The 27,064-nt window shown below is 37.8% G+C and overlaps 1 long non-coding RNA gene across 1 annotated transcript in view; it reads left to right on the forward strand.

Annotated features, from left to right (window-relative positions):
* Positions 1-633: 633 nt before the first annotated feature.
* LOC144994759 (uncharacterized) overlaps positions 634-27,064 on the forward strand; it is a 67,459-nt gene continuing 41,028 nt past the window's right edge. Inside the window, exon 1 of the long non-coding RNA XR_013658391.1 lies at positions 634-2,428. This is a non-coding gene — a long non-coding RNA (uncharacterized LOC144994759). The remainder of the gene's footprint in view (positions 2,429-27,064) is intronic.

A 27,064-nucleotide genomic window follows, 5' to 3' on the forward strand; every position in this document is an offset into this window, starting at 1 on the left:
GAGGTTTCTCTCTATACTTTTGAGTTGGGCAAAAACTATGTTTAGTGGAAGAATAGGTCATTTAAATTAAGGTAATTTAAAGCATTCTGATTTGGTTTATGAAACAGTTATTCCAGTTAGTTTTGGCATATATCAACCCTTTCATATCTGATACAACGAAAATAGCTAAAAATGAAAAAAAAAAAAAAGGCTTTGGTTGAATTCTCTGCCGACTTGCTAACTACAAAAAAATGTAATCTCGGACTACCCTTAGTTTTTAAGAGCTATTCAGACACCATGCTCAATAGTGCACTAAGTAGTAAGTAGTGAAAGAATTTGGACACAACCAAAGACAAAGGCAAACATAGGATTCATGTAAATCTAATAAAACTAAAAAATTTATATATATATATATATATATATATATATATATATATATATATATATATATATATATATATATATATATATATAGTTTATCAGTTTACATAACAAAATCTCCTTTTACCAGTTAAATAATACTTAATGAATATTTTTTTTACTTTTTTGACAGACTATGTTTATCATTTAGTCTTATCTCCTATTTATTTTAATCAAACAAAAGGTAAAGTTTTTTTCTTTTTTTTTTTAACAAGTACCAAATGTAACCACATAAAAGTAGCCTTCTTTAACGCCAATCTTTAATTAAACCAAAACATTGAAATTCTAAGTAGACAATGTTCACAGTGGATGAGTATTATTAATCAAATGAATGTGCACAAGCAGAACATCGACATCAAGCTATGTTGTTTTATTAATACTTGCACAGTTTACTGATAATTTTCTGGTACTTTAACTTGATTAACATTCTGACCCGAGACTATTTCCTCATAATTAAATATTTGAACGATGGGTCATTGGCACAAGCACTGGTATTGCCGGGTCTGCTTCACCGATAGACTGTTGTAAAAGTAAAATTGTTTGAACTTTACCATGTCTCTTAGTTTATTCTGTAATTAATTAACATTTAGGATTTATAATGATTTTTTTTCAGTGTGCACAGCCAAGGCAGCAGTTTTGTAATAAATATAAGCTTCACTGTAGCCCATATCACATTAATACAGAGATTTACAATAATTTTCTTTTTTATTCATTTTTTGCCAAATGACTAATGTGTCCTGCTTAAAAGAGGTCAATAAATAAAATGATAAATAATGTTTGTTTGCCACAGAGTCAAACTTTTTAGCCCAAAAACCTTTTTAGCACACGGAAAAGTGGTACTATTTAAATAAAAAGGAACCGTCACAGAAATAATTATTAATTATTACCTTTTTTTCAGTTGTTGTAATGCCACCAAAAGCAGTTCAATTGTGTAAGATTTTTTTTGTCAAAAGCAAAAAATCACTTTAAAAACTTTTCCCTGATGGAACATAAAAAATAAATAAAAAACAATTGTAATTAATGGGAATATTAATGGTTTTGCTCATTTATAGGTTGATATAAGTGGCAATAAAACTATGATTTATCTCAAGTCAAGATGGGATTTGCAGTGGTGTCATTTTCTGAATAAAAAAGAAATTTGCTCTGATTGTCTCTGAAATTTACTGAGCTGCTACTTAATGTCACCTATGTGGCACAATCGACACTGTGCATGTATTTATAAAATAAACTATAAGAGAGAAATTCTCTCCAGAGGCAGAAAATAAGTAAAAAGGATAACTATGCAAGATAAACAAAAATCTGGACTTAAGGTTAATGCTTCTAGCTTATGTTTTTAATTTTTTATTTGTTTTATGTTTAAATCCAACACAGGTAACCCCTTATCCGTTTTTAATAATTAGTTTGCTCCTGCTTGCTGATTTCTGATATTCTTTGTTGGGTTTTCTAGCTGACAAATTTGGGATTTAATTCAAATTAAATCAAACAAGAATGAGAGTGTGTCTCATTCTTGTGCACAAAAACAGACAGAAGTTCAAATAAAAAGCTTTGTGCATGTCCAACTTGTGTTTTTTTTTAGTAGATTAAAGATGGTAAACGTCATCTGCGCAGACAGAGCAGGAAATGATCACAGCATCTAAAGATGTTCAGACTGCAGCTGGGAGGAACTGCTGAGCAATGACTGGTCCACCTGCAGTTCTTGTTTACAGTCTGTGCTGTATGTGAGGATCGCATACAGCGATGGTTTGTTTTTCCGTCATATTTTCTTGGTTCTAGTCATGTTCTGTTTTCCCCCGGTCACAGACAGATCAGGTTCAGCTTTCTAATTATCCACAGCTGTTCTAAATTAAATGAATAATCTTAAGTGTATTTAGGTGTTTGGTTTTCAGCTCATCTAGTTTGTCGCCCTTTAGTTTCTTGGCTTTCTCCTGTTTTTTAAATAATAAATATAAAGTTTTAAGTTTAATTTTTAAATTATAACCATCTTCCTAGCCTTCTGCATTTCAGGTCCTTCATCATCAGTGCGGACAATGTAAGTCTTTGGAGCATTACGAGGCTGTGACAGCACCTGCTTCTGTGCAAATACAAGGAATCAAGGAGTTAATTTTAACATCAGGAAAAGTTGATCAATTTGTTTCCAATCATTGTGTTGGTCACTGAACTGAACGGTGTAGTATTTACAAAATTCCTTGAAATCTGAGCATTGATTGGCTCTTTTTTAAAACTTAAAGATCATACTTTTAGTCTTTTTGGTGCACATTTTCTTGCCATTTTTGGTCTTTTTTGTTTTGTATTGTTTTTTGACTCCACTCATGCAAATGTTCACAACATGAATGTAAGATGATTTGGATGTGGCAGCAATTTCTGATCCAGGTTTTAAGTCTTTTGCGCTTTGTTGTTGCTGCATGCTAATGGTGGCATGATGGTCTAAGGCCGGGGTCTGCAACCTTCAACTCTTAAAGAGCCATCTGGGTCACTTTTTTTTTCACTGACCATGATCTAGCAGGACCCATAAAATTTAGAAAAACCTTCTTCTTTGTCATTCGGCTTTACCAATCAGGGGTCGCCACAGCGAAACAACCTCTCTTTCGAGGATGAGTCGCATGGTTAACTTGGCAATGATTTACGCCAGATGCCCTTCCTGACGCAACCCTCTCAACTTACCCGGGCTTGGGACCGGCACAGAAGCAGAGAAGGGAATAGGGAGCAGCCCAGATTCGAACCCTGGTTTCACGGATGGAAGGCGCCGCAAACTAGCACGAGCTAAACCGGCTCCATAAAATTTGGAAAAATAAGATTTGGATTTGTGTTATTTACTATTATGTTAAAAATAAATAAACCCTTCGTCCTTTGGTATAAATAAAAACTAAGCATTGTTTTAACTAAATATAAAACATTTGTGACAGAGGTTCACATGACTTACTTTAGAAATAAGACGCCCTGTAGGATTATCTCATTGCAGAAAATGATTTGCCTGCTTTTTTAATTATTAAAAATTGCACAATTTGACACATGAAAATCAAACTGAGCCCTCCACTTCTCAGAAGTCTTTTAGATTTTTTATTATTTTTTTGCTTTAATTTATTTTTAAAAAGGATTTAACAACTGAATGTCCAATTTAAAATGTGAAGGGCTGATGTCCTCTTAGTATGAGAACATTTGTGCATTTCGTTTCCATGGATGTTTTGTAATGTTCTGATGTTTCTAGCTTCAACAACTTGACACAAACACATTATAAAATATGCATTTCCCTCCTCACATGTATATTCTTCTCTGGAATGAAAGTAAATAGTCTTTCCTAAAGCTGTTGGAAAGTGTTTTGCTGTCCTTTATGAATCTACCTGCCCTTCAACAGCTTGAGATGGTTCAGGGGTAAAGGGATACACTGTGTGTGTGTTATGTGACTGTTGTGTTTTATGTCAGTGTGAGTGCCAGAAACAGTAAGAGAAAAGAGGAAGATGTGAGGTAGACGGGCAAATACAGGAGCTGTTGATTGTGTATGAAAGCTTTGAGAAAGGGTGCAGAGAGCATCTATCTGTATCATTCACTCTAAAAGCCAGGAAGGACTGAAAGGATGAATGGGAGGACAAGTAGAAGTCAATAAAGAGATAGTTGGTATGGAGAGGGAGAGGTGAGAGTAGTTTAGTGTGAAGATGACTTGGATTCATCTCGGTGAGGAAGAAAAGGGGATGTGAGGGGGAAGAGAAAGAAACGAGCACAGAGGAAAGTGTGAGGAAGAGAGTTTCGGACAGCGAAGGCTTGAACGTGATGGACAGGAACAACTTAAGCCAGTCAGGGAACAGGTTAAAAAAAAAAAAAGGTGCGAGTATCACAAGTGAGCTGGGGAAATGATATAAGGATGTGCAGTTAAAGCAAAAAATACGAAATTGCAACAGAAGACGAATAGTTTCCTTCACACTTTCTCAAAACTCAGCATTTTCTTTTGCAAAAAGAAAAGTATCATTGAATTGTCAAAAAACACTTGAAATATCTTTTCATGTCATTATATTAAGCTTCCCTCTGCCAGAAAAACTTAAACATCACCTCTTTCTTAACACACCGCTGTTTTGACTGCTGTAAGCCAGATAAGCTCTAGTGTTGTATAGTCCTCACATTGCCTGAGGTTATACTTTTAAATTATTTTCCTTTGCACATTGCTCTACACAGCATGACAAAGCCTCGGAAGTCAAACACTAGTGGAGAGTTGGGATTCTTGCTTTTCACGCATCTCACATGACTCGCGTTAAATGATAAATGACACCCTTTTTGACTTATTCAGAGGGCAGACTTGAGTGTTGTGCTGCACTGCGCACAATGGAAACCCCATGTTGACTGCTGTGTTTGTGAAGAGAAAGGGCAGTGCATTAGGCCATACCACCAAATGAAACAGCAGGTGAAATTTTTAAGGTAGAACAAGCAGCCACTGGTTCGTCTATCATCAGTTGTGCAAAAATAACAAGGCAAAAACAAAAAAAAAGAGACGTGGAACCTTTCTTTTTTTTCCCGCTAAGCCAGAGGAAATCACCAGACATTATCCATCTGGTAAAACACATTGAAGGTTGATCCATCCAGAAAAGGGCCTACAGATAGGTTAGAGGTCTGAGACTAAATCCTCAAATTTGTGCTGTGCTAAATGGAGCATTATGCAATGTTTGGCATGGCTAACTGAAGGCTTTTACTGAACATCTTGTCCTCTCACTAATCCTGCCAACAGAAACCAGGCAGGCATGGAAACAAATTCTGACCCTCAAAACATGCAAACTGACAAAATATGGAAAAGGAAAAAAAAAAATGACACAAGGATGCAGTTCCATATGCACACATGCAAACTTTATATCTGTAAAAAAGGCAAACGTGATAAAGACACTGATGAAAATTGTGTTTTTAACATATTTTTGTGGCAGTTTTTTCTAGTGATTGAGAACATGTATGATTAAACTTATGATTGCATTTTTTATTCAAATCATTGTGAATCAGGAGCAGATAAAATAAGACTGGAAGGTTATGGGTTCAAAGTCAATGGGACCCAATGCCTACCTGCTTGAAATTCAGCATTAAGGGGTTGGGTTGGGGGTTAAACCACCATATGATTCCCAAGCATGGCTATGTCTGCAGCTCACCGCTGCCCCAGGGGAGGGGTCAAATGTAGTGGTACAGCATGTAAACAACGGGTTGATGGGAAGTGAAGGCAGGCTTTTCCCACTTGTAGGTGAATTTCTGATGAACTATGGCTGCTCTGCAGAAACTGTCCAAGAAAACAACTCTTGTTATTTTGCCCAAAAATAATAATCATATTAATGGCCAGTAGGAACACTTTTAGAATAGATCAAAATATGATTGAAGAGGGAATTTAAGGGCTCAGACCAAGTGAACATATGATATACTCTAAAAAGTAGCTCTGTTCAACATGACACAAATCTCCAACAAAGCAGTTTAGGAGCTTCTATATTTAAGGAATGTCTCCGACTGCCCTTTAACAGATACTGAGGTGCATTCTGTCTATGTTTACAGAAACCCAAATGGGCAGGGTGAAAAAATTGAAAAGACTTGAAGTGGATTGTTCTGCTCGCGCAAGTGAAACAATTTCAGCGTGGCTCTTTGTTGGCTGCACTATGAAGTAATTTGGTTTGCACCGCTCAAAGCCAAAAGTGTTCTGAAAAGGTAAACCTTGAGGCAAAATAGAAGAAAATGAACGATTCAGCAAATTCAACTGTGAAAGGGATTATTGACTTTAGTGAAAAGCAAAATGGAAAAGTGGAAACGGGGAATTGGCTGTTTAAATGTCTTTAAAAAGTAATTTCATTCTTTTTAGTGAATGTATTAATTGTTTTTGTTTGGATTTCGTTTAATATAAAAAATAAGCTAGATTAAAGGACCAATTCAATTTATAAAAAAGTATAAAGCCATATTTCTTTTTAGATAAAACATGAAAAATTAGATAAACTACATTTCCGCAAAGTAGATATTGGAAAGGAATTACTGCTATGAAAATATTATGCACAAAAAGAAATGACAGTTTTTCTGTATACTAGAGAGGCAAATGATATAAATATTCTGCATTAGTGTTATTCATTAGACTGACTCTCCTGTTATCCTGGTGTTGCGACTACCAAAGGAAACTGGTGTTAATGGATAATAAATCCATATTTAAGGATATAGGCTAGAGGAAATCCAATTTATGTCAGGGCACTCTTCTCGATCCCCACTTTTATCCCAGTGTGCGCCTGGCTGGAGGAGTAATCGGCTTTGTGTAATAAAATGATGATGATGACTTTATCTGACATTTGTATAAGGAGGATCCGCAGATTTCTGTATATTGGTCTATATTACCAGCTTCTATCCGGTGAATTAATCCTCAAAGTGAGACAGAGTGAAAATGTTGTTCACTGGAGTAAACACAAGGGGTTATGCTGGGGTGAATTGAAAAAGTGTGCTTGGCAGAGTTGTGTTTGTTTTGTGTGTTTTTCTCTCTGTGTACAAGCGGGTGCCGCCTTACATGCTCTCACCATGTTCTGTAAGGATCCCTGGCCTGTCCTCTCTCACCTGCAATGTGGAGGAGGATGATTACATCCCATGAGGTCAACTTTATCTCCATGGAGATGCCTGAAGGAACACTGATATAAGAGATAAGTTGAGAATAGCTCTCTATTACCTGCGGTAGAAAGACGGAAAAATAGACAGCACAAAGAGATAATGAGATGTACTGTAACTAGACAGCTGTGAGGATTGCTCCATAAAGCTATGTTTTTGGATGAATCACAGCTGATTCAGCCTAACGATCTGATGAACACACATCCCATTCTTCCATTTCAGTGGCCTCAAAAAACATCAACTCTTTACCAATTAGATCAATTTTCTCTTGCTCCAAATCCTCTGTTTTCTGTATCCTGCTGGATTTCATGGTGAGGGCTTTCGCTAGTGCCTTTGCAAGTGCTAGATTCAGTTAATGTGGCTGTGAGTTAAGTGGGCCCTCAGGGGTTAAGGTCTGTCCTGTTAGATGGATCTGTTTGTGCAAGAAGAAACAGGAACATCCTACACTCTGCTGTAGAAGAGGAGATGCATAAGAGGCCTTCTAAGTATTCCCTTTACAAGTCTTCTTTTGCTTAGAGGAAGTTGACCTTGCATCTTTCAAATCTCATACAATAAGATGTAAGAGCTAGGCTAAAATTCACAAGCTGTGGTAAAGCTGTAAGTTGCAAAAGACCTATTTCATAGCACAACATTGAAAGTCTTGGATTCAGAGTGGAATATTTCAGCAATAAGGGTAAGACTTTTATAAGTAGAGAGATAAAAAAGAACAACATGGTAGTGATTTTCTGATTACCAGTTACTAACTGGATATTTTGTATGTGCATGACACTTAAGCGGGCACAGTATTGCTACAAAAATGTATATTTGATATTACCTACAATACTCTCTAAAAGTTATTGTCATTCTCTTTCTAGTTTTTAATTGTCTCTAAAAAAGACATTTTTTCCCCCGTTTTTACAACAACTTGGAATGTGTCAAAAAAGGATGGAAAGTTGTTTCTATGAAACCAAATTTGTCTTGCAGAATGCTTGACATTATGTGGTTAAAATTCTATTTGGAAGAAATGATGGACAACTACAGTACAATGTGTGTTGATAGACCCAAATCTAGGTGTCTTGGTAATGTCCAGCCAAATGGCCATTTGTAGAACATTGTATTTGATGGAGTATATTCAATCAAATTGGGCCGCACCACTTCAGGTCTCCTTTAAGTGGTTCAGTTAGTGATGTCAGAGATTACTGGTCCAGTGTTTAAAGGTCCAATGTGTTAATGTCATTACATTGTCTTGGTTTAGTTTGGCAAATGTACATGAATAATATAGTGAGGTAAACTTCAATTTGTTTTAGACAGATACTAACATTAAAACATCAATGTAAATGCCAGTTTTTGCTCTGCACCATTCGTCATAATCAACACATACACAAAGGTTTTGCATTTGAGGTTTAAGTATTATATATTTGGATACTGCATGTTTTATCTGAGTCAAATTTCCTTTTTTTCTCTTCTATTGCACAGTTTTCTGTTTCTATTCCAAAGCAAGCATTACAAACCTAACTGATGACGTAAACTAGATCGTAAACTGTTTTTTCTCCAGCACAAAATATCCTCTTCTAATAATGAAGAAAACAGTTTGCAAAAGGTTTTTCTTTTAGCTGAGAAACTCAAAAAATGTTTCATTTTTAAACTGTAATTATATAAATAAAAAGGGAAATAATAAAATTAATGTGGCTTCTGTTAAACTAGTTCGGCTGCAGATTTTAAACACAGTAAAAATGTGTAAATCAAAAACGATTTTTTTTTTTTTGTTATTGCATACCCATCCATCCATCCATCCATCTTCCTCCGCTTATCCGGGACCGGGTCGCGGGGGCAGCAGACTGAGCAGAGATGCCCAGACTTCCCTCACCCCAGCCACTTCCTCCAGCTCCTCTGGGGGGACCCCGAGACGTTCCCAGGCCAGCCGAGAGACGTAGTCTCTCCAGCGTGTCCTGGGTCTTCCCCGGGGCCTCCGCCCAGTGGGACATGCCCGGAACACCTCTCCAGGGAGGCGTCCAGGAGGCATCCGAACTAGATGCCCGAGCCACCTCAACTGGCTCCTTTCGATGTGGAGGAGAAGCGGTTCTACTCCGAGCTCTCCGCGGGTGACCAAGCTTCTCACCCTATCTCTAAGGGAGCGCCCAGCCACCCTGCGGAGGAAGCTCATTTCAGCCGCTTGTATTCGGGACCTTGTTCTTTCGGTCATGACCCATAGCTCATGACCATAGGTGAGTACTGGAACGTAGATCGACCGGTAAATTGAGAGCTTTGCTTTTCGGCTCAGCTCTCTCTTCACCACGACGGACCGATAGAGCGACCGCATAACTACGGACGCTGCTCCGATCCGCCTGTCAATCTCACGCTCCGATCTTCCCTCACTCGTGAACAAGACCCCAAGGTATTTAAACTCCTCCACCTGGGGCAGGGACACTCCACCGACCGAGAGATGGCAAACTACCTTTTTATTGCATACCCATATAATTTTAAATCGAAGACTTTATCTTTCCACCTTTGTAAATCATGGAAAAACTGAATAGTTGTCGAAAAACATTAGGCAGCAGTTCTCAGCCTTTTGTTTTGCTGAACATTGAGAAAACACATGCTGACCTCTGTGAGGGGTCATGTTGAGGAAGGTGAAAGTAAGAGACTAAAGAAACAAACTACTGTTAAATTTCAACAAAAGAAAGAACAGACATGATTCAGTCCAACCCACCTGTGATTGCAGTGAGAGACTCAGTATTTCTGCACAAAGGGCACATGCACACAGAAAAAAAAACGCCATGGCACAGGGCAAGCCCTGTTCTTTAATAGTTTCATAAAGCCTTGTCTCCATGGTAACTACTACCTCATTAGAAAGTCACTGGTGGTGGCCAGCACACACACACACTTTCTTTCTTTGTATCTTTCTATTCTCTTTGTATTTAATTTATTTATTTCACTAAATGCATTTTTATTTTTCAAGTTGCACTAATCCAAAAATGGTGATAAATAAATACTGATGCCATCAATTTGTCAGTTAGAAATAAAAGACAAAAGGTTTTGTCCATGTGTGTGAATGTGTGTGAGAGAGCACTTGTATTTGTGAACTAGCAAGGTCCTGGCATAATGACATGTCTTGTCTGGATCTGTGTTTCCTACACATGGAAAGGAACTTAAAAAATAAATTCTTGTTTTGAGCTAAAGTTGGTAATAGTTATAGTTTGGCTAAGTTTGCAAAAGTAAATAGAATTTAGTGTGATGTCCTTGGCAGAGTAACCACACAAACGCGTGTGTTTGTTTGTTTGTTTGTTTGTTTGTTTGTTTGTTTGTTTGTGGGTGGGTGTGTCTGTTTTCATTGCCTCAGGGCAGCATTATACTTTTTGAGGAGCAATAATGCTGAAGCGGGTATCAAATCCTGACCTTGAATCTTGTTTGTTGGGACTAAATCTGTGCTCTAAAACACTTTATTCAAATTGCTGCACATTTTAAAGACCCACTCCCTTCATCTCTTGATTTATTACAAAGTGTTTCTAGTGTTTATATATTTATTTTTTCACTTATAATTATGTCTTTAGCCACACAAAAAAAAAAAAAAATGTGTGTAGTTTTTTAGGACATAGTTTCTGAGGAGCTGCAGGACTTCATTAGAAATTCACCTCTGAGTTGTGGTTGGCTTCCATTTCCCATCATCCACCTGTTTATACTCTCTCCTGCTAGCATATACAGTAGCCCCTCCCACTCCCAACCTGACATTACCGGAGAAACAAAAGTGGTGAGCGCTATTGGAACTCTACAGTTTTGAGGCAGATGCCGCTCAGATCTGTCTGCAAGTGAATGCATCAGAATGGCGCGGAGCATTTTCTTCCTCTCAAATACAATCTGTTTTAAAGTGCATTTTTTTCTCTACACCTGATTCACAATAATGTGGGTAAAGAATTACTCAGAAATGCAATTTTTTTTTTAACCCAAGGTATTTTTATTGAGTTTTACATTATACAAACACAATTACAGAGTTCTGTAAGTCTGAAAGACAAATTACTAAAAGAAGTGTTTATTGAGAAATGCAATTTTACGCTTAATTTTCTTGATATACTGTAAGTCCTCCATCAGAAAATAGCTACAGGTTAAAAACACCAAATTCAAATATTTCATCTGAGTAGCTCTTTAAGACCTTTCAGATTATTAAAGTTGTGGATCTTCCCATAAGTACAAAACCCAAATCATTATTTAGTTTTAAACCGTCATTAGTGCTTCAAATAAATCAGATAAATATATCTGTCTTTTTATACTTTGGGAACTTTCAAAACAATAAAACACTTTGAATGCCTAAGATTTTAACTTTGGCTTTGTGATCCAAAATACCCATTTTAATTTATTAATTGACCTAACAATTAACAAAAATGGCACACAAGCTTTTCTGTAGGGTAATTGGTATTTTAAACCTAAACTGCTCGAAATTCTATTGCCCTTCTACAATCGTACAGAAAAATGCATATGGTCATCTGTTTCTTTTTATTTATTTATTTAGCTGTGTACGACCGTAAAGTTGGCAGGAATGAATGATTTTATTACAAACTCAAGGTCCAAATTACAAAATAAACAGAAATTCATACATAAAGGGTACAATAAATATACATATAAAAATGCCAAAAAGAATAGGCACAAAAATCCAAGTAAAAACACAAATTACAACCTCAAAACCTGAAGGGCTTAAAAATGCGTCTATGCCAGTACCTCCGGACTGTAGACTGATATTTAAGAACGGTGTTCTTTATATTGGTGAGAGCTAAAAACATTTAATTCTCTGAGGCATTTAAGACCTTGTAGAAAACCATAAAGAAAATGTCTTAAGAGTTTAGTGTAGTACTAACAAACATATCACTAGCACTGCACCACATGGTCTTCCTAAGAAAATCCATGTGACTTGTGACTTTTGCATGCTAGATGCCCTGCATTAAATCCACAGGTGTGGCGTGTATAAAGCAGTGCGTAAGATATGAATAAAATAATTTTAACAAGATCAGAACATTAATAAAACCTGCGTGCAGGAGTATTTGCTTGAGCATACATTTTTGCATGCACCACAAAAATATGAAGTGATGTTAAATTCTGGATTGAGAGAAAAAAGTACAATGAAAACTGGATTGTGGTTCACATTTATCAAAAAGGACACAAGTTCCATTACAATGAACACAATGGGGAAAAGTCAATTTGCAACTATTGTATGGTTATAGGACACTGACACTAACTAATGCCTAATTTGTTCACAACACAATACATAAAAACCAGCATGGTCTCTTCATTGCATTAATTATATAGGAGAAGAAAAATATACATATGTGTTTTAAAAAGTGCTAATTTGTGCAAAAAAAAAGTATGATTTTTTTTTTTTTATATATATTTACTGCATTGTAGAGTAGACTATGCATTGCTATATTCTATATTCAGCTAACTGAATCAGCAGTGGTAATAAGTCAGGGGGTCATGTCTTTGTGACAGTGCTCATTCACAAATGGCTTTAAAGATAACTTCTCCTTCAGCAAAAGGCTACACATAATTATCTCTGCATATAATTACCCCAGCACTTTGACTCAAAGTACAAAGCAAGCGCATGCTTAATTATTCACTTGCAGAGCTAAAGCTTCAGAAAAAAGGAAACGGTTGCCTTTCTTACAGAAAACCTTGCATACTTTAGGGTGCTATTTTTTATTACTCACGTTCTTGAGCAATGGTTTACCAGCAGTTTAATGAAGGAAACCAAAACCTAAATGAATACTTTAAAAACTGATGTCAGTCCTAAAATAGTACCATGGTGCGCTCCAAAATTCTGGATTAAATTTTTTTTTCGTTCAATAAAGATTTAATTTTTTCTTATTTTGTGAAAACCGCTTGACTAGAAAATGTTTCAAATGACAAAGTCAAATACAGTTTGAGGTGTCTGTGTAGTTTTTGGAGATATACCTAAATATCTTTGCATCTATTTCCACAAATACAATTTACTGTAAAAAGGAATACTTTTTACAGTAAATTGGCTTTGCCTTGGTTTGTCGACTCTGTTGTCTATAGTTTTATTATTTGAAGTTTATGTGACTTTTCTATTTGTGTGTTCTTTGCTTTGTCAAAGTTGTGTATTTAGTTTGCATTCACTTAGAGAATTTCTTTTTTTTGGTTTGTGCTCTTTATTTTTTTTAGGCTTTCTCTGGTGCCCTGCTTTATTTTGTTTTCTATTCAGTTCCTACTGGTCTCCAATTTGTCCACAGGTCAGATTCTTTCTTTCATCCAGTTGTGCTCTTTTCCCAATGCAATTTGCCTTTATTTAGCCTAAAAACCTTTTTTTTCTCCCCCCTTTTTGACTGAACATTTTATTCTTTGTGTTTTCGCTTCTTAAACTTTAAGTTCATGGGCCTGGTTGTGCAGCAAGTTTAGCTTTTTTGTTCTTTTTTTTCATTTAACCTTTTAAGGTCTGTATTGTATTTGCCAATGTCATTGGTAAAATGTATATATACACAATTATTATTATTACATATTTTGTAAATATTGTTCACCTCTGTCCAAACAAAAAGTCGTCACAAAACACACTTTTCTGTTTTTAATTATTTTCTAATAATTTTTGGTGTTCTATTTCCCCAATAATGTAGGATTTAGTGCAATGGGGTTTTATTTTGCGTTTAAATTGTGCAGAAGTGGAGGTTTCGGCAAACTGGTTAACATGGCTTTCTAAAGAGTGGAAAACCACACTTTTCCCAGCAGAAAATGATACATTTTTATTTGTACCACACAAGAATAAAAGTTGTTTTCTTAAGCAATAGTTCCATTTGTTTTTTTATAAGGTGGCAGTGTTTGAACTTTTCAAGAAATTTGTTAGAAATAAATGTGGGTTTGCACGGTGGCGCAGTGGTTAACGTTCTCGCCTCACAGTGACTGGTTAGAATCCCAGGTGGATCCTTTATGTGTAGAGTTTGAATCCTGCCCCCCATCTATGCGTGGGTTTTCTCCAGGCATTCTAGCTTCCCACAGTCGAAAAAACATGCTTCTTAGGTTAATTGGAATCTGTAAGTTGTCCCTAGGTGTGCATGGGAGCATTTGGCCCTGCAGCAAACTGGTGAACTGTTCAGGGGGTACCCTGGCTTCACCCAACATTAACCTGGTTGGTTCCAGCAGCCATGTGATCCCTAAAAAGGATACAGCAAGTTATGAAGATGGATGGATGGAGGTGTGTGCTTCACACTAGCATGAGGCCACTGGTTGTCACGCACCTGTCTCCAAAATGAGTTATCTGTATTTTCCCTATTCATAGAAGAACGCAGTCCTAGCAAAATTATTTAGAAGTTTAACCTCCCAAACTCTGTTAATGCTGAGATTTTAGCAAAGAACTAAAGTTCTTTTGAGTTTTTGATATGAACAAATTGTTTAAAACCCACAAAATCTCATCTTGAAGGTGGACACTTCATCGCCAGGCTACTCTGATATTTGCCATAAAGTTTCATTTCTATGTAGTTATCTTACTATCTGCTAAACTGCAAGGGACAGAGAATATAACACTTCCAAAGACATCTGCTTGATTCCTGACTATTATTTCATTGGACCAGTGCAGCCACACTATATATGCATCAAATCAAAAGGGACAGTGAACCACACTTAGGGAGTGGAAAGTGTATCCTGAGGAATTTAATAAGAAAAGAGATTTTGATGGATTACAGACCTTCTCCACATCTAAGACATTTTCAGAATGATAAATCACAACTGCTGCTTAGTCTTTATCTTTCTTTGCTTTGTTTCTCTCTCTACCTCTTTTTTTCCTCTTTTTCATCTCATGAGTCTTGGCTTTTCAATTGTGAGAGCTTAGAGGAGCATCGCTGCACAGCAACCTATCAAAGATCCCTTATTAATATTCATATGCATGTGAAACAGCCCAATTCCAACCTGTCTGTGAACATCTGAATCGTGCAGCTAAAATATGCTTGTGTTTATAGATATGTGTGTTTTGCCATAGCCACCTGTACCACCACTGTTTCTTTCAGGGACCTGGAGTGATGTTTCCCAGCACGGTTCTGTTGTTAACAGACCTTCTGGGTCTGTCTTCAAGGTTAAAGAGGACTCTGGGAACAGAGATGTGTTGCGGCAGGGGCACTGAACCTCCTCACAAGTGTGAAGCTTGATAGTCTAGGCTATCAAGGAGATTATATTCCACCAGTAAACGGAGCACGAGGAGACAGATCTTTCATTTATAATAGATAACCAAATCTGTTAAAACACAGATGCTAGCTGCATGCACCATAGAGGCCCTCCCACGGCAAACAGATTAGACATCGTACATCCCTTACCTTGACATCCTCATTAATACCCAACTTAAGAGAGTTCTTTAATACCAGTGTGCACTGAAACCTCCTGGAAAGGCATATTTTTTGAAAGAATATAAAGGCATTTTTCATTTTAGCTGAGCTTTTTGAAGGTTATTTTAAAAGTACCCTTTGTATCCTTGCCTTAATGTTTTGATGTTACATATTTCCCCCAATAAAAATCAGGATCATGGTGTTTTTAACATGCTCTTGTGGCATTTTTCTCAAGGAGATGTATAAGGAAAATTAATATTTTGAAATTACACTTCTTTATTCAAGTTGCTGTGAATCAGGAGCAGACGTAAAATCTTCTGTTGGAAAAAGCTTGCAAGTGTGTGCAAGTTAATAGCAAGCCACAAGCACCATGCTCCGCTCTATTTGGAACGTTACCTGGGCTGGTGTGGCTCAAAACTGGATGGCTAGCTCTTGTATTGCTCGCCATTTATGTTGCATCGGTAATGTTATGTTAGGGGTTTAAGGGGCTGTAAGTTACCAGAAGACAATGTAAACAGAGAGCTCTCAGCAACAGGGAGGGAACAGGGCAGGTTGCTCCGTGCAAACGGTCTCACCCACAACTCAGAGGTGAATTTCAAATGAACTACTGCCATTCTGCAGAACACACAGATCATTTAAAAAAGACCACTGGAAATGTTGTGATACCTTGTTTTAATACTCGGAGAAGAATATTTTTTTTGTTGTTGTTTTTTTATAAATGGTAAAATGTTAAAACCTCCTGGTTTTGTTTTTATTTTGCCTAGTAGTTTAACTTCAAGTACCATCCTTTTTGGGGGTTATAAATTAAGTTTAAGCTACCAAAATGCTGCACTGACAGCCACTGAAAGAGTTCACCATACCCGCTCTCTGAGTGGACTACGTCACTTATGTTAGATACTCGAGTAGTATCACTCACTTAGGAATTGTGTATTTCCGCTTTTGTTCCAATTAGCAAGTCCCTGCATGACTTCTTGTTTTCCCTGTACTCCCTTATCTTCACCCTGTCACATCTATCCCCATTACACTCTATCTCATCATCTATCATGTCAACTTTTTTCTGCTTTTTTTCCCACCCATCCTCAATACTAAAACTTTCTTCCTGCCTTTGGGGCTTTGTGATTTTCTAATAGAAATGGCCAAGTAGTTTGAGTGCATCCAACACACTGACGGTGTAAAGGCTGATTTCCACTGGTGCATCTGCACTGCGTCTCTGTTGCGTTTAGACAAAAAATGAAACGTTTATTAATCACTCTGAATGTTTACATTGCCTCTGTCATGCATGCGCATCTGTTGTACTTTCAAAATAAAACTTAATTCAATGTTATTTCATGTTTAAGGTGACATGCTCACGTAAAGAGGAGCATGTCATAATGCACCTTGACACGGCAGATAACGCAGCGTCCATTTTCACTATGGATGATAAAAGATACGTTTTGGAATTACAGAAACATGACATCATTTATGACACAAAACATGCATTTTACAAGAACTCAGTGAGGAAGGAGAGGGCAGGGGGGCCTGATTCCCAAAGTTTTGGATCAGTGAAGGGAGTGGGACGAACTACTCCACATGGGGGTGGCAGGACAAACCACTCCTCCAGGAGCAAGGGGGAATGGAGCAGAGAGACATAATGTAAACTAACTGATGGTTGTGACATGGACTTCCCATGCAACACAAGGGAGATGCATCGCAGAAGGACAAGTGTAAATGGATATTGTCATTTTTTCATTCCATTCTTGCTGTCTTTTTTAACCCATTTAGGCTAATCTTAATTACTTTTCATGAAATAATTTCTTTACTTTAAGTTATAAACTAGCCAATCCAAAAAGTGTGGTGCCTGTTGTCCCCCATGTTGACTGTTCAAAACGTTTGACAGATTCTCCTGAGCCCGCTCTCAGCGGAAGGGTGTTGGCTTTCAAACAATCTGTCCTTGGCGAGGGTGGTTGCTATAAAAACATTGATTCAGACTAACTTGAACCAATCATTGCTTACATATGTCGTTTGGCTCCAACATGGTGACGTCTGTGTAACGAAAAAATGGCGACTAAAAGGATCTGGTTGAAGCCAGAAGTAAACCATTTTGTGTGGGTGATGTCAACCGCTCGGTCTAGTTCTCTTATACAGTCAGTGATCCAGCAGCATGACACAAAATTCAATTTATTTTTCATTTTTCTCAGCTCTGTTTTCCTTTACATCTTTGTTTTGGTGCTTCTCCCCTGCTCTGAGGTCCCTGTGGGCTCCTGGTGTGAGCAGTGGGTGTTTAGCTGCTAATCTGTCAAACTAATTCTATGGACAAACATTGCATCAATGTATAATTCCTGCTTCACAAGGAGAAAGGACATGTGGGCCATAGGCCAGCCTGGAGACTGATGAGCCACACTAGCATAATTAAGGCCAGCAACTCCCTTGGGAAGAGCCTACACGTTCTTTAATTTCTCTGTCTGTCTTTTTCATACATAACCTGTGTCTTCTGTTTTTCTTCTCCTTCCTTTCTTTTTCACTTCATAAATTGGCTATCTAATAGTGTGAGGTGGTGACAAAGCTTTTCCTGTTTACATTGGGGGAAAAAGGGGGAGAAAATGGAAAAAAACTAGACATTATGCATTAAGACGGCAACAATGCTTAGTTTTGAAGTTCAATTGTCAGTTACAACTCTCTTTTTTTCTATATTTTACAATGTTAGGGTGATTTTCGATGTGACCTTGAGCTGCTAAAACCCCTGCCTTTTACTAAGAAAAGTACTGAATGTATCTTTGTCTAAAAACAAAAGCATGTGTGGAACTAACGCATACACAGTCTATGTGAAATTAAATAAGGACTTTTTTTTTGTTTTATATGTTAAGAAAGCATTAAGCACAGTATGGGTACAATCCATGCTGTTATCCTTGTTAAATGTGACCTGTGTTAGCAGTGGGAGCTTTAGCTTTGTTAGCAGCGGCATGTGACAGCTCTGCAAGTGGAATTGGTTGTTAACTGTGAAACACAGTGCCATGTCTCCAGGCAAGCTGGGAGATACCATCTCTCGCTCCTTCTCACTCACACACACACATGCACAGCCTGAATGTCGTGGATGGGGAGACAAGTCTTAGCAAAAATTGGATTGGGGAAAGAGACAGTTGTCTTTCTTCCCTCACACCTAAAAGCTGTGAAAGCTTTGAGGAAAGACGGCTCTTTTTTAACCTCTCAGTAAAACTACCCTCATCCCAAGTTTCCTCCTTTCCTAATGTTGTTTTATCACTGCGGGAAATTGGTTTGATCTTTACACCCTATAGTTCCCCCATCCACTAAACCAGACCCTGCTGTTTCCTCAACCAGCATTTATGTATACATTCTGCATGAAAACAAAGTAGCCAACCATGAATGTTCCAGCCACTAAAATCCAGTTTGTTGGACATAACTTTCATTTAGGTTACCAAATTTGGTTTTATTGGATATTTCTGTTGAATTTGCATGATTGCAATTTAATAAAACGGTTTATTTTATTAGAAGGAAACAGAAGATTTGTTTTCGTTGATGCATATTTAAGGAGATTCTGTTTCAAATTATGATTTCCTTTTCCACTACTGTACCATTTAGTGATGTAATCAGTAGCAGTTGACAACGAGACTCCTGAGAACCCACAATATCGTAAGATCAAATATCCCAGTATTTAATTTCATTTACGGACCGTTGAAATGGTTCTCAGGGGACTTGTTTTCTTCAAGAACCTTCAAAGAGAAATGCTGGAAACAAGATCTTCAATACTTTAACCAAGCATTTTTTTCCATCATATTTTCCTAAATCAAAGAGCTAAGCTCCTGCATAACATTTCTATTAGTCATTCTTTTTTCTCCTCCGTCTTTGATGGGAAAGCATTATGTTGTAAAAAAAGAACAGCTGTGAGTTTCCAGCGTCATCCCAGGATCTCAAGGGGAAAGAGGAGCAGCAGTTATTTTTTTCTTTTTTTTTGTTTTTTTTCTTTAAGAGCTTCATTCATTCTAGGTTGGTGAAAACACATCAAGGCATATGGCAGCTTGATTTAGTTAGCTTCTCAAATGATTCCACAAAGCACATTTGGAAGAAGATAACAAAGTAACCAAGCATTTAATTGAGTATGGTCAATTTGAAGCACCTGATAGTACACACACAGCTGCAAAGCAACATCTGTGAAGGGCTCCTCAGATGAAAGAGCTGTGAATTTCTTTCTTTATTTTTTTTGCATCATGACTTGCAGAAGTTGCATTCTTACACATGAGGTAATCTTCTCTAGTATTTAAAACCATGCAATGCAATTTATTATTGGTATATAAAGTGTGTTTACACATTTAAAATTCACAAAGATTCAGTAGCAACATAACAGAGCTTCTTAAGAAAAATGAGCAAGACGTCTGCTCTCCCTTTCGGACCCAAGAGTTGCTGGCATCATGTCTTGCTGCCTGGTCAATATTGAGTTATGAGCTTATGTGGGATTTGGCGGAGGACCCGAGATGATCCTCGGGTCAGATGAGGTCTGAAGACTTTTAGGTTACTTGACCAGAATAAATCAGTCACCCTTACCTGCAAATTGCTTTTCTTCTTGTCAAAAGAGCTTGGAACAGAATTTGTTTCATCAGCTTCTACCAATCAGATTCTCAGGGCTGCGCAGTGGGAATATTTGAGCAGAGATGAATGCAATCAATACGCAAAAGACAAAGTGCAACAAATGGAAGTTAGTAAAACAAATGGGTTTGATTTGAGGCTGTAATATGTGCGAGTGCTGCTCTGAGTCCTAAGAGATGGCAACAACTATTATTAATGGTAAACATTGAATAAAAAGACCATAATAAGGCATGCATGATTAGATAAAGAGGAAAAGGTCAGAGCAGGTTGATGCATCTGTCTCATTAGCTGCTTTATTTGTGTCCCTTCGTTTACCCTTCATTAGCCTGCCTGTTTTATCCTCTCTTTATCCTGTTGTCTAAGTATTTTCATTTACTTTTTGCAGCTCACTGTTTCCTCCTCTGTTTGTGTTGTTTCAGAGCGTAATGGCTCCTCACAGTGAATCTGTCTTTGGAAAATGTCACCCCTCCCTTTGCACGCCGTCCTACTTTTGACATAAATGCTATGTGTGGCAGACAGGGCACAGGGATTAATTTGCCATGTGTGTATACCTCCGCACCAGACAGGGGTACAGACTGTGACTGAGGCCTGTCTGACAGAAGAGGTGAAGCCTCTCTTGCTGCATCCCTCCAGTCTCCTACGGCACTTGATGTCACAGCGGCGTAGAGAAAGGGGAGGCTTGCGCTGGAGTGAGGAGGTGGAAATGAAGCCTTGTGATGGAAAGATGGAAATGAGAGGAAAGAGGAGAAATGAGGGAGGCGTGTGCATAGCACTAGGTTAAAAATGAGTAATAAAGGAAGAATGAGGACGGAGACACACACACAGAACCAGTTTGTGGAGATTGTTCATGTAATGCATCTCAGTGCCAAAAGGGGTCATATGTGTGCTGTAGATTCATTACTTTCAGAAGACATTCATATCCTAAGATCATTACCAGTTATAGCCTAGAAGATTTTGCATGCGTGTGTCTTTATTTAGCGCCAATCTGTAAAACCTGGATAAAGTCTATGATTAATGAAAACGTCTCAACATTATTATGCCTTGCTGTACATTTGTCTGCGATCACAAGAGAAATGAGCTTCCATCAGATGTGACCTAGGCAAGTTTAATTATTACCTCAGTGTTTCCTTTTCAATGCCCTAAATACCTTTTTCCCTGTTTCATGGCCATAATTTGCCACACATCCACGGCACTCCACTCAAATGGAAATGTGCTTTCTGCAGAGGACATTATGGAGGTTTCCTGAGACAGCAAATCTAGAAACGTCTCAATGATAAAATAAATGACTTTGTCAACATTATACATATGTATGAAGGTCTCTAAAAATCTGAGTCTCAACAAAAGAAAATGCCTAACTTCCAGGTCCAAACGAAATGAAGTCCGTTATTTTTCCGCAAGACGGCCATATGGGAACCGTACACAACGTTGGTAAGCAGTGATCGGTCTAAGTCGGTCTGAGTCAACATTTCTATGGCAACCTATCTTGCCAACCAGGAGTGAGCTCATTTGGAAGGGCAGATCCCTTCCACTGAAAATAGTTTTGAGAGAATCTACTATACTACTAGACCACCCATATCTGATTGGCTAGTTTATAACTTGAATAATATGCTCTTCAGATTTTTTTTTTTAACAAAAAACTATAGGATTAGCAAGAACACGTCAAAGAAGGTTGCAGAGCAAGAATGGTTTTCTGACAAATAGAATGACTATATAGTAGCTATAAATGGCTTTTTAGGACCAGTAGGTACTTCCTATTTGGAACGCAAGGGGGGAGGGTTCACTTATTCAAGTTCTCCTACAGTCAATGGTAGAGATCCAAATTACATATTCATGGAAACACTGGAAAATGCAACTTGTATTTTGTATCCTGTGTAAAGGAGGCTACTTTGTTTTACTTTTTCTAATTTTTGTACCACTAATGTATAAATGTGAGCTAATTTGACAAAGTTCTTTAACCGGTTTCTTTTCCTTAACCTGATTCAGAATCATTTTGGAGTTCTCTCTTTGTTATTTGAATACTGTAGCTACATTTCTATAACTGCCTTTTGAAAAGGTCAGGAAATTGTATACATCATGCTAGGCAAACAAGTTCTTTAATGAAAACACCCCTCCTGGGGAGTGGGAAAAGAGGGACAGTACATGAATCGCTCTGCACAAAACAAAGGCATGGAGAACTAAATGGTGAATAATAATCAAGAATAGAGAAGAGAAGGAGGGTAAAAGTAGATGATAAAAGAGGACAGAACCCCAGTGCACCATAGTTACCCCAGCTTCAAACTTCTAGCAGCCTACTAACAACTAATTGTTGTTATTAAGTTTAATTTAAACACATTAAAATCAAGTTAAGTAATCTCAGAATACTAGCTAGTCTGACAATAAGCCTGTCCAAAGAGGAATGTTTCATTCTAACATTGAATGTAGAAACTGAGTCGGCCTCTCTTACATGAGCTGGGAGCTTATTCCATAAAACACACTCTTCGATTAAACCGTAAAGCAGAGTTAACACCCAACGAGATTTACGCGGCAGAGCCGTCCAGTTTCAGTGGCGATGTACAGACACAATCTGAGGTCCTGCGGTGACATTTGAGCATCGAGCATGGCAGTCTGGCAGCAGCCCAATTTAGGCATCGCAGCAAAATTTGGCGTGTGACACGTCCAGAATAAAAAAAGCTAAACTTTGGTAAAGACTACGTGTTATGTCAACCAATCACGTGACGTGTTCAATGATGCGATCAGTGGGTGGGGTCCAAAACCAACACAGGGAAGAGGGGAGGTTCTGATTGTTCATGTCCTGAACTTTATATATTTATTTATTAGTATTGAGACATTCATAAAAAGGACCTCTAATTTTATTACTTTTTTCCCTCCTCTTACTAACGTGGCACGGCAAATTGTCAAACTGGGGCACGGACGCACTGATGTACAGTTGAAATCGGCTGTCATTCAGACGCAGCTCCTGCTGCAGGGGTGAAACTCACCGTACTGGGAGAGTCTGAATGATCTAATAGACCCAGGCAAGGAGACGTGTTTACTTTTACTTTTATAGAGTTCTTTCAAGCAAATATGATCTATAAACATCATTTGTGTCTTTTATGGATTGTAAATGAGATATACCCAAAATATGGTCTATGTAGTGATCAGACAAAAAAAAAAAAAAAATGGCGGTAGATCCTCCCATGAGTCTGGTGCGTCAAGTTTATGAAGACATTTTTGAAAAAATGGCCGAAATTTGATGCACAAATCGCGTTCTGTGTGAACGCAGTATACCTGTTTGCACAATTAAGGTAATTCCAACAGCTTCTGAAAGCTTAAAAATCAGCTTTATGCCTTTCTCAGCTTTTAAAGTGATGCTTATTGGTACAAAGCTGCTTTTCTAAACTAGAATGTTGAAATATCATTAATTGTGCAAACGATCAGAGTTGCAGTAATTCAAAGAGCGTTAACACTGTAGCTGTAGCTGTGGTCTCAGGGTTAAACATGTTCTGAAAGTTAAATGTCTATGCCACAGTGAAAGTGATTGACTGGAGACTTGTTTCAATAGAATTGGGAGAGCGCAGAAGAGGAGAGCGCAGAAGACTTCGAAAGGGTAAAAAATGAGAACAGCACAGTAAAAGGATCCATAAGATGTTTTTTAAACCGTTTATTTTTTAATATTAATGTAATTTCATTCAAAAATACTGCTTTTGTAATTTTTGCAGTGCTTAAAGAAGCATGTCCTGATTTCAATGACGACACTAATATCGACTCAAAAAAACTGGCGGGTAGGTAGAGGGAAAGAAAGCTTCTTCTTGGGCGTTGGGGGGGGGGTGCACTTTAGCAGGCCGCCCCTGCTCATAGATATGTCCTTTCTGGTATAAATATTACCACTGAATGATTTAAAATGGGCATAGTGGGCACGTTTCACACATTGCCAGGCTAATTTTTTCGTGTGTATTTGTTTTCAGAAAGCAAACAAACTTTGGTCAGATCACATAACAGACGGGAACAACCACAAACTCTCCTTTTAACAAAGGAGATGTTGCTGGTAATCCCTAACTAACACATGCTCTTTGTACTCCCATAAGTATTTGACCGTTTGGGGAACCACACAGAGAAAAGCTGCTCTCTGCCAATATCCAAAGCTGCTTTTCTCCAAGTTACTATGACGTGATTTATGTTGATTGAATAAATACTTTACTACTGTAAAGTGTTGCATATCTGCACAAATCTGCTTTTCTCAGCTTTAGAATCTGCTGGAGCTACCAACAGTTGATGTGTCAGATTTCATCCACCAGGCTTTACGCCCCATAGAAACTTTTGTTTGTTTCTTTCTTTCTTTTTAAATCAGCCTTATTTGAACATATAAGTATTAACCACTCCAGATTTGTTCTACACATTTAAGTTGCAGGACCAATGAATTATTTATTAGTCTATCTTTGCATCTACGCAGCAGTAAATCCCCTCCTGCACTTCTCCTGATGAATTTAACCAATGTATACACCACACCTGCATTATTATGTTATTGTTGATGAAAGCCCACACCAGCCTCACCCTCTTAATAAAGTAATGTCTGGAGTGGCTGTGAGAGCCTTGTCTGGCAGGGCATGCGATGGGTTTGGAAGTAATGAGCAAATCTGAGATAAATAATGGATCGCCGTCATTCACATTACAGAGGAAATGACTGTAATGGTACTTGCAGGGTGAAAGACTTCCATCGACCACATTAACACTCAGGACAAAGGCAAAGATGAAAAAAATAGAATAAAAGGATGCATGTGAACAACATCAAAGTGGGGGTGGGGGGTGATCATTTTACCCAAACACTCTGCCACTTGAGACTGAAATAAAATGAACTGAGGAGGGGAAGAGAGGAAAAGAGCCGATTTTGTGGCTGACACTGATGGAAACACCTGAAAGCTTCATTAAGGTTGTAACTTATGTCAAAAGCAAGTTCTTTGAAAGTTTCCTCTGCAGCCCTCCCACACATTCACTCCACCGACCCAACTCTGGAGTTCTCGCATTCTGTCTTTCCACTGTGCCTCCCAGGTTTCTCTTTCGATTGCCCTGGGAGAGGGCATTAGAAACAGAATGGTCTGAATGTGAGCTTACAATAGTGGAGATAAATGGGATTTGAAGCACAGGCCATAAGGAGTGGCAGTCATTAGACAGTAAGTGAGCCAAGCGAGTTGTTAGGACACGAGCAGTGCTAGTCATTAGGAAGGGATGGGGGGAAAGAGAGATGGAGCGATGGAGGAAAGGAAGGAGGCCAGTGGCTGTTTGTTCTGGGACTAAGTGCTGGATAATGAGATCAGACTGACATGACCCTCAGAGCTGAAAAAGACAGCTTTGGCATTACACCTCTCCCTATTTCTCGATCCCATTGTCCACATCTTACATGTTCTTCTTCTTTCTGTCCGTGTGTTTATCCATGTTTGACTCTCCTTGTCTTACACCAGAGGAATCTGCACCATCAGTGGAATGTGAGTCCAATGCCATCAGAGCATTGGTGGAAAAAAGGGGAGGTATGAATCATGGAGAATGCTAAAGTTAGACCTGTTCACAGAATAATTTTAGTGGGATTTGCTCAAAAGAACTTGACACATTGTATGTAACATATGAAACGGTAGATGGGGAGTCCTGGACAGATACAGGAATAACCCCAAAAAGTCACACTATCAGTTTATATTATCAATACTTTTGGAGAAAAAGAGGAGTTGAACATGTGGCAGTGTTGTTTTTACATTTCCTAGTGTTGCAGCCCACTTTGTGCAAAAAAGAAATCCAGGTGGTTTCTATTTTGGCCAAAATCTGATTAGGTAAATTCACAACAATGAACCCCTTTAATGATTCTCTGGCTGACGGTTATTTGAAAATAGCTATCATTTCTTCTTGAGCACTTATGAACTAGTTTAATGGAAAATAAGTGTTAACCTTCCAAAATGGTTACGTTTTTCAATTGCAGACATTGTTTTTTTTTAAATACCTTTTATTATTATTATAAATAAGCTGACAAAGCTGAACATGTAATTAACAGTTAAATCTTTATAATGCAATCCATGTTAACCTTTTCTACACAAAATCATTTTCTGTAAAATCAAGAGACTGTGAGGTCAAATTGTTTTATCTGGTGGGCATCTTAATGTACGTGTTTTTGATAAATAGTTATCTGATTAAGATTCTTCAAAACTTGGCTAACCATTATAATAAGCAGATTGCTTACATGTGACTGCAAATTTAGGAGAGGACAGTACCAAAGACACCAACAACAAGATTAATGATATTTCATATAAACAGTTTTTTGTCAGAGTTCCTCTTTAGAAATTGGTGGTGTAATTAATTACTGTCTCTATAAAGGTAACACTACTAAAACTGAAAATAAAAAGTGCCTCTAAAGTGCCTCTAGGGCAGAGGTTGGCAACCTTTACCACTCAAAGAGCCATTGGATCAGTTTCCCACAGAAATTAAAACACAGGCGGCCGCAACACCATTTGGAAAACCCGGTGTTTCCAGAAAATTGCATAATTTCACTCATTTTTTAAAGTTTGTGAAGAGGTGTTCTGGTGATAACTATTTCCCGAGAGGCCACAAAAATAGCAAATATGTGGTAATTAACTAGAAGTTAATCAGCTTCTCTAAAAGATTTTTGTCAACAAAGAACTTATTTTTTTCTCATCTGATCAAGATGTTTTTGGGGAAAAGCTGCCTGTTTATTCTGGAATGTCTCGCCACATTTGAGATTTTATTGTTTGCCAATTCCTTATTACATATTATTCATAATGGAAAAGTCGTAGAAAGTAAACAAATCTGTGGGTGCCATTAAACGTAATGTTTTCTTCAAGAACTTTTTTCTAAATTCTACATCCCTGTCTGGGTCAGAACATTGTTAGGATTACACTCTGGGGGAAGTCTTGGCGGTGACGCATGTCAATAGTCACATAGAATTTTACTTTGTTTTTTTTATAAACCTAATACTCAGCAGCCTGTTTTTTTGACCTCCAAACCCCCACCTTCAAATAATTTCGTCTACTTTTATTTCTGTAAAAAGGATTAATAGTAAAATATTTAGCATTTTCTCCAATTTTTGAGCATTAAACATTAATGTGGAGACACTTCTGGCATCTTATTGCTTCCATCTCACTTTAGTACATGTCTTAACCACCTCCTGATCTTTAAGGGCATAACGTTTACTCTAGTGAAAATATGAGTAATATTGAGTTCATTATACTGTATAT

This window comes from Oryzias latipes, chromosome 10 (genome assembly GCF_053564925.1).
Source record: "Oryzias latipes strain Hd-rR chromosome 10, Olatipes_Hd-rR_3.1".
Classification (NCBI taxonomy): Eukaryota; Metazoa; Chordata; class Actinopteri; order Beloniformes; family Adrianichthyidae; genus Oryzias; species Oryzias latipes.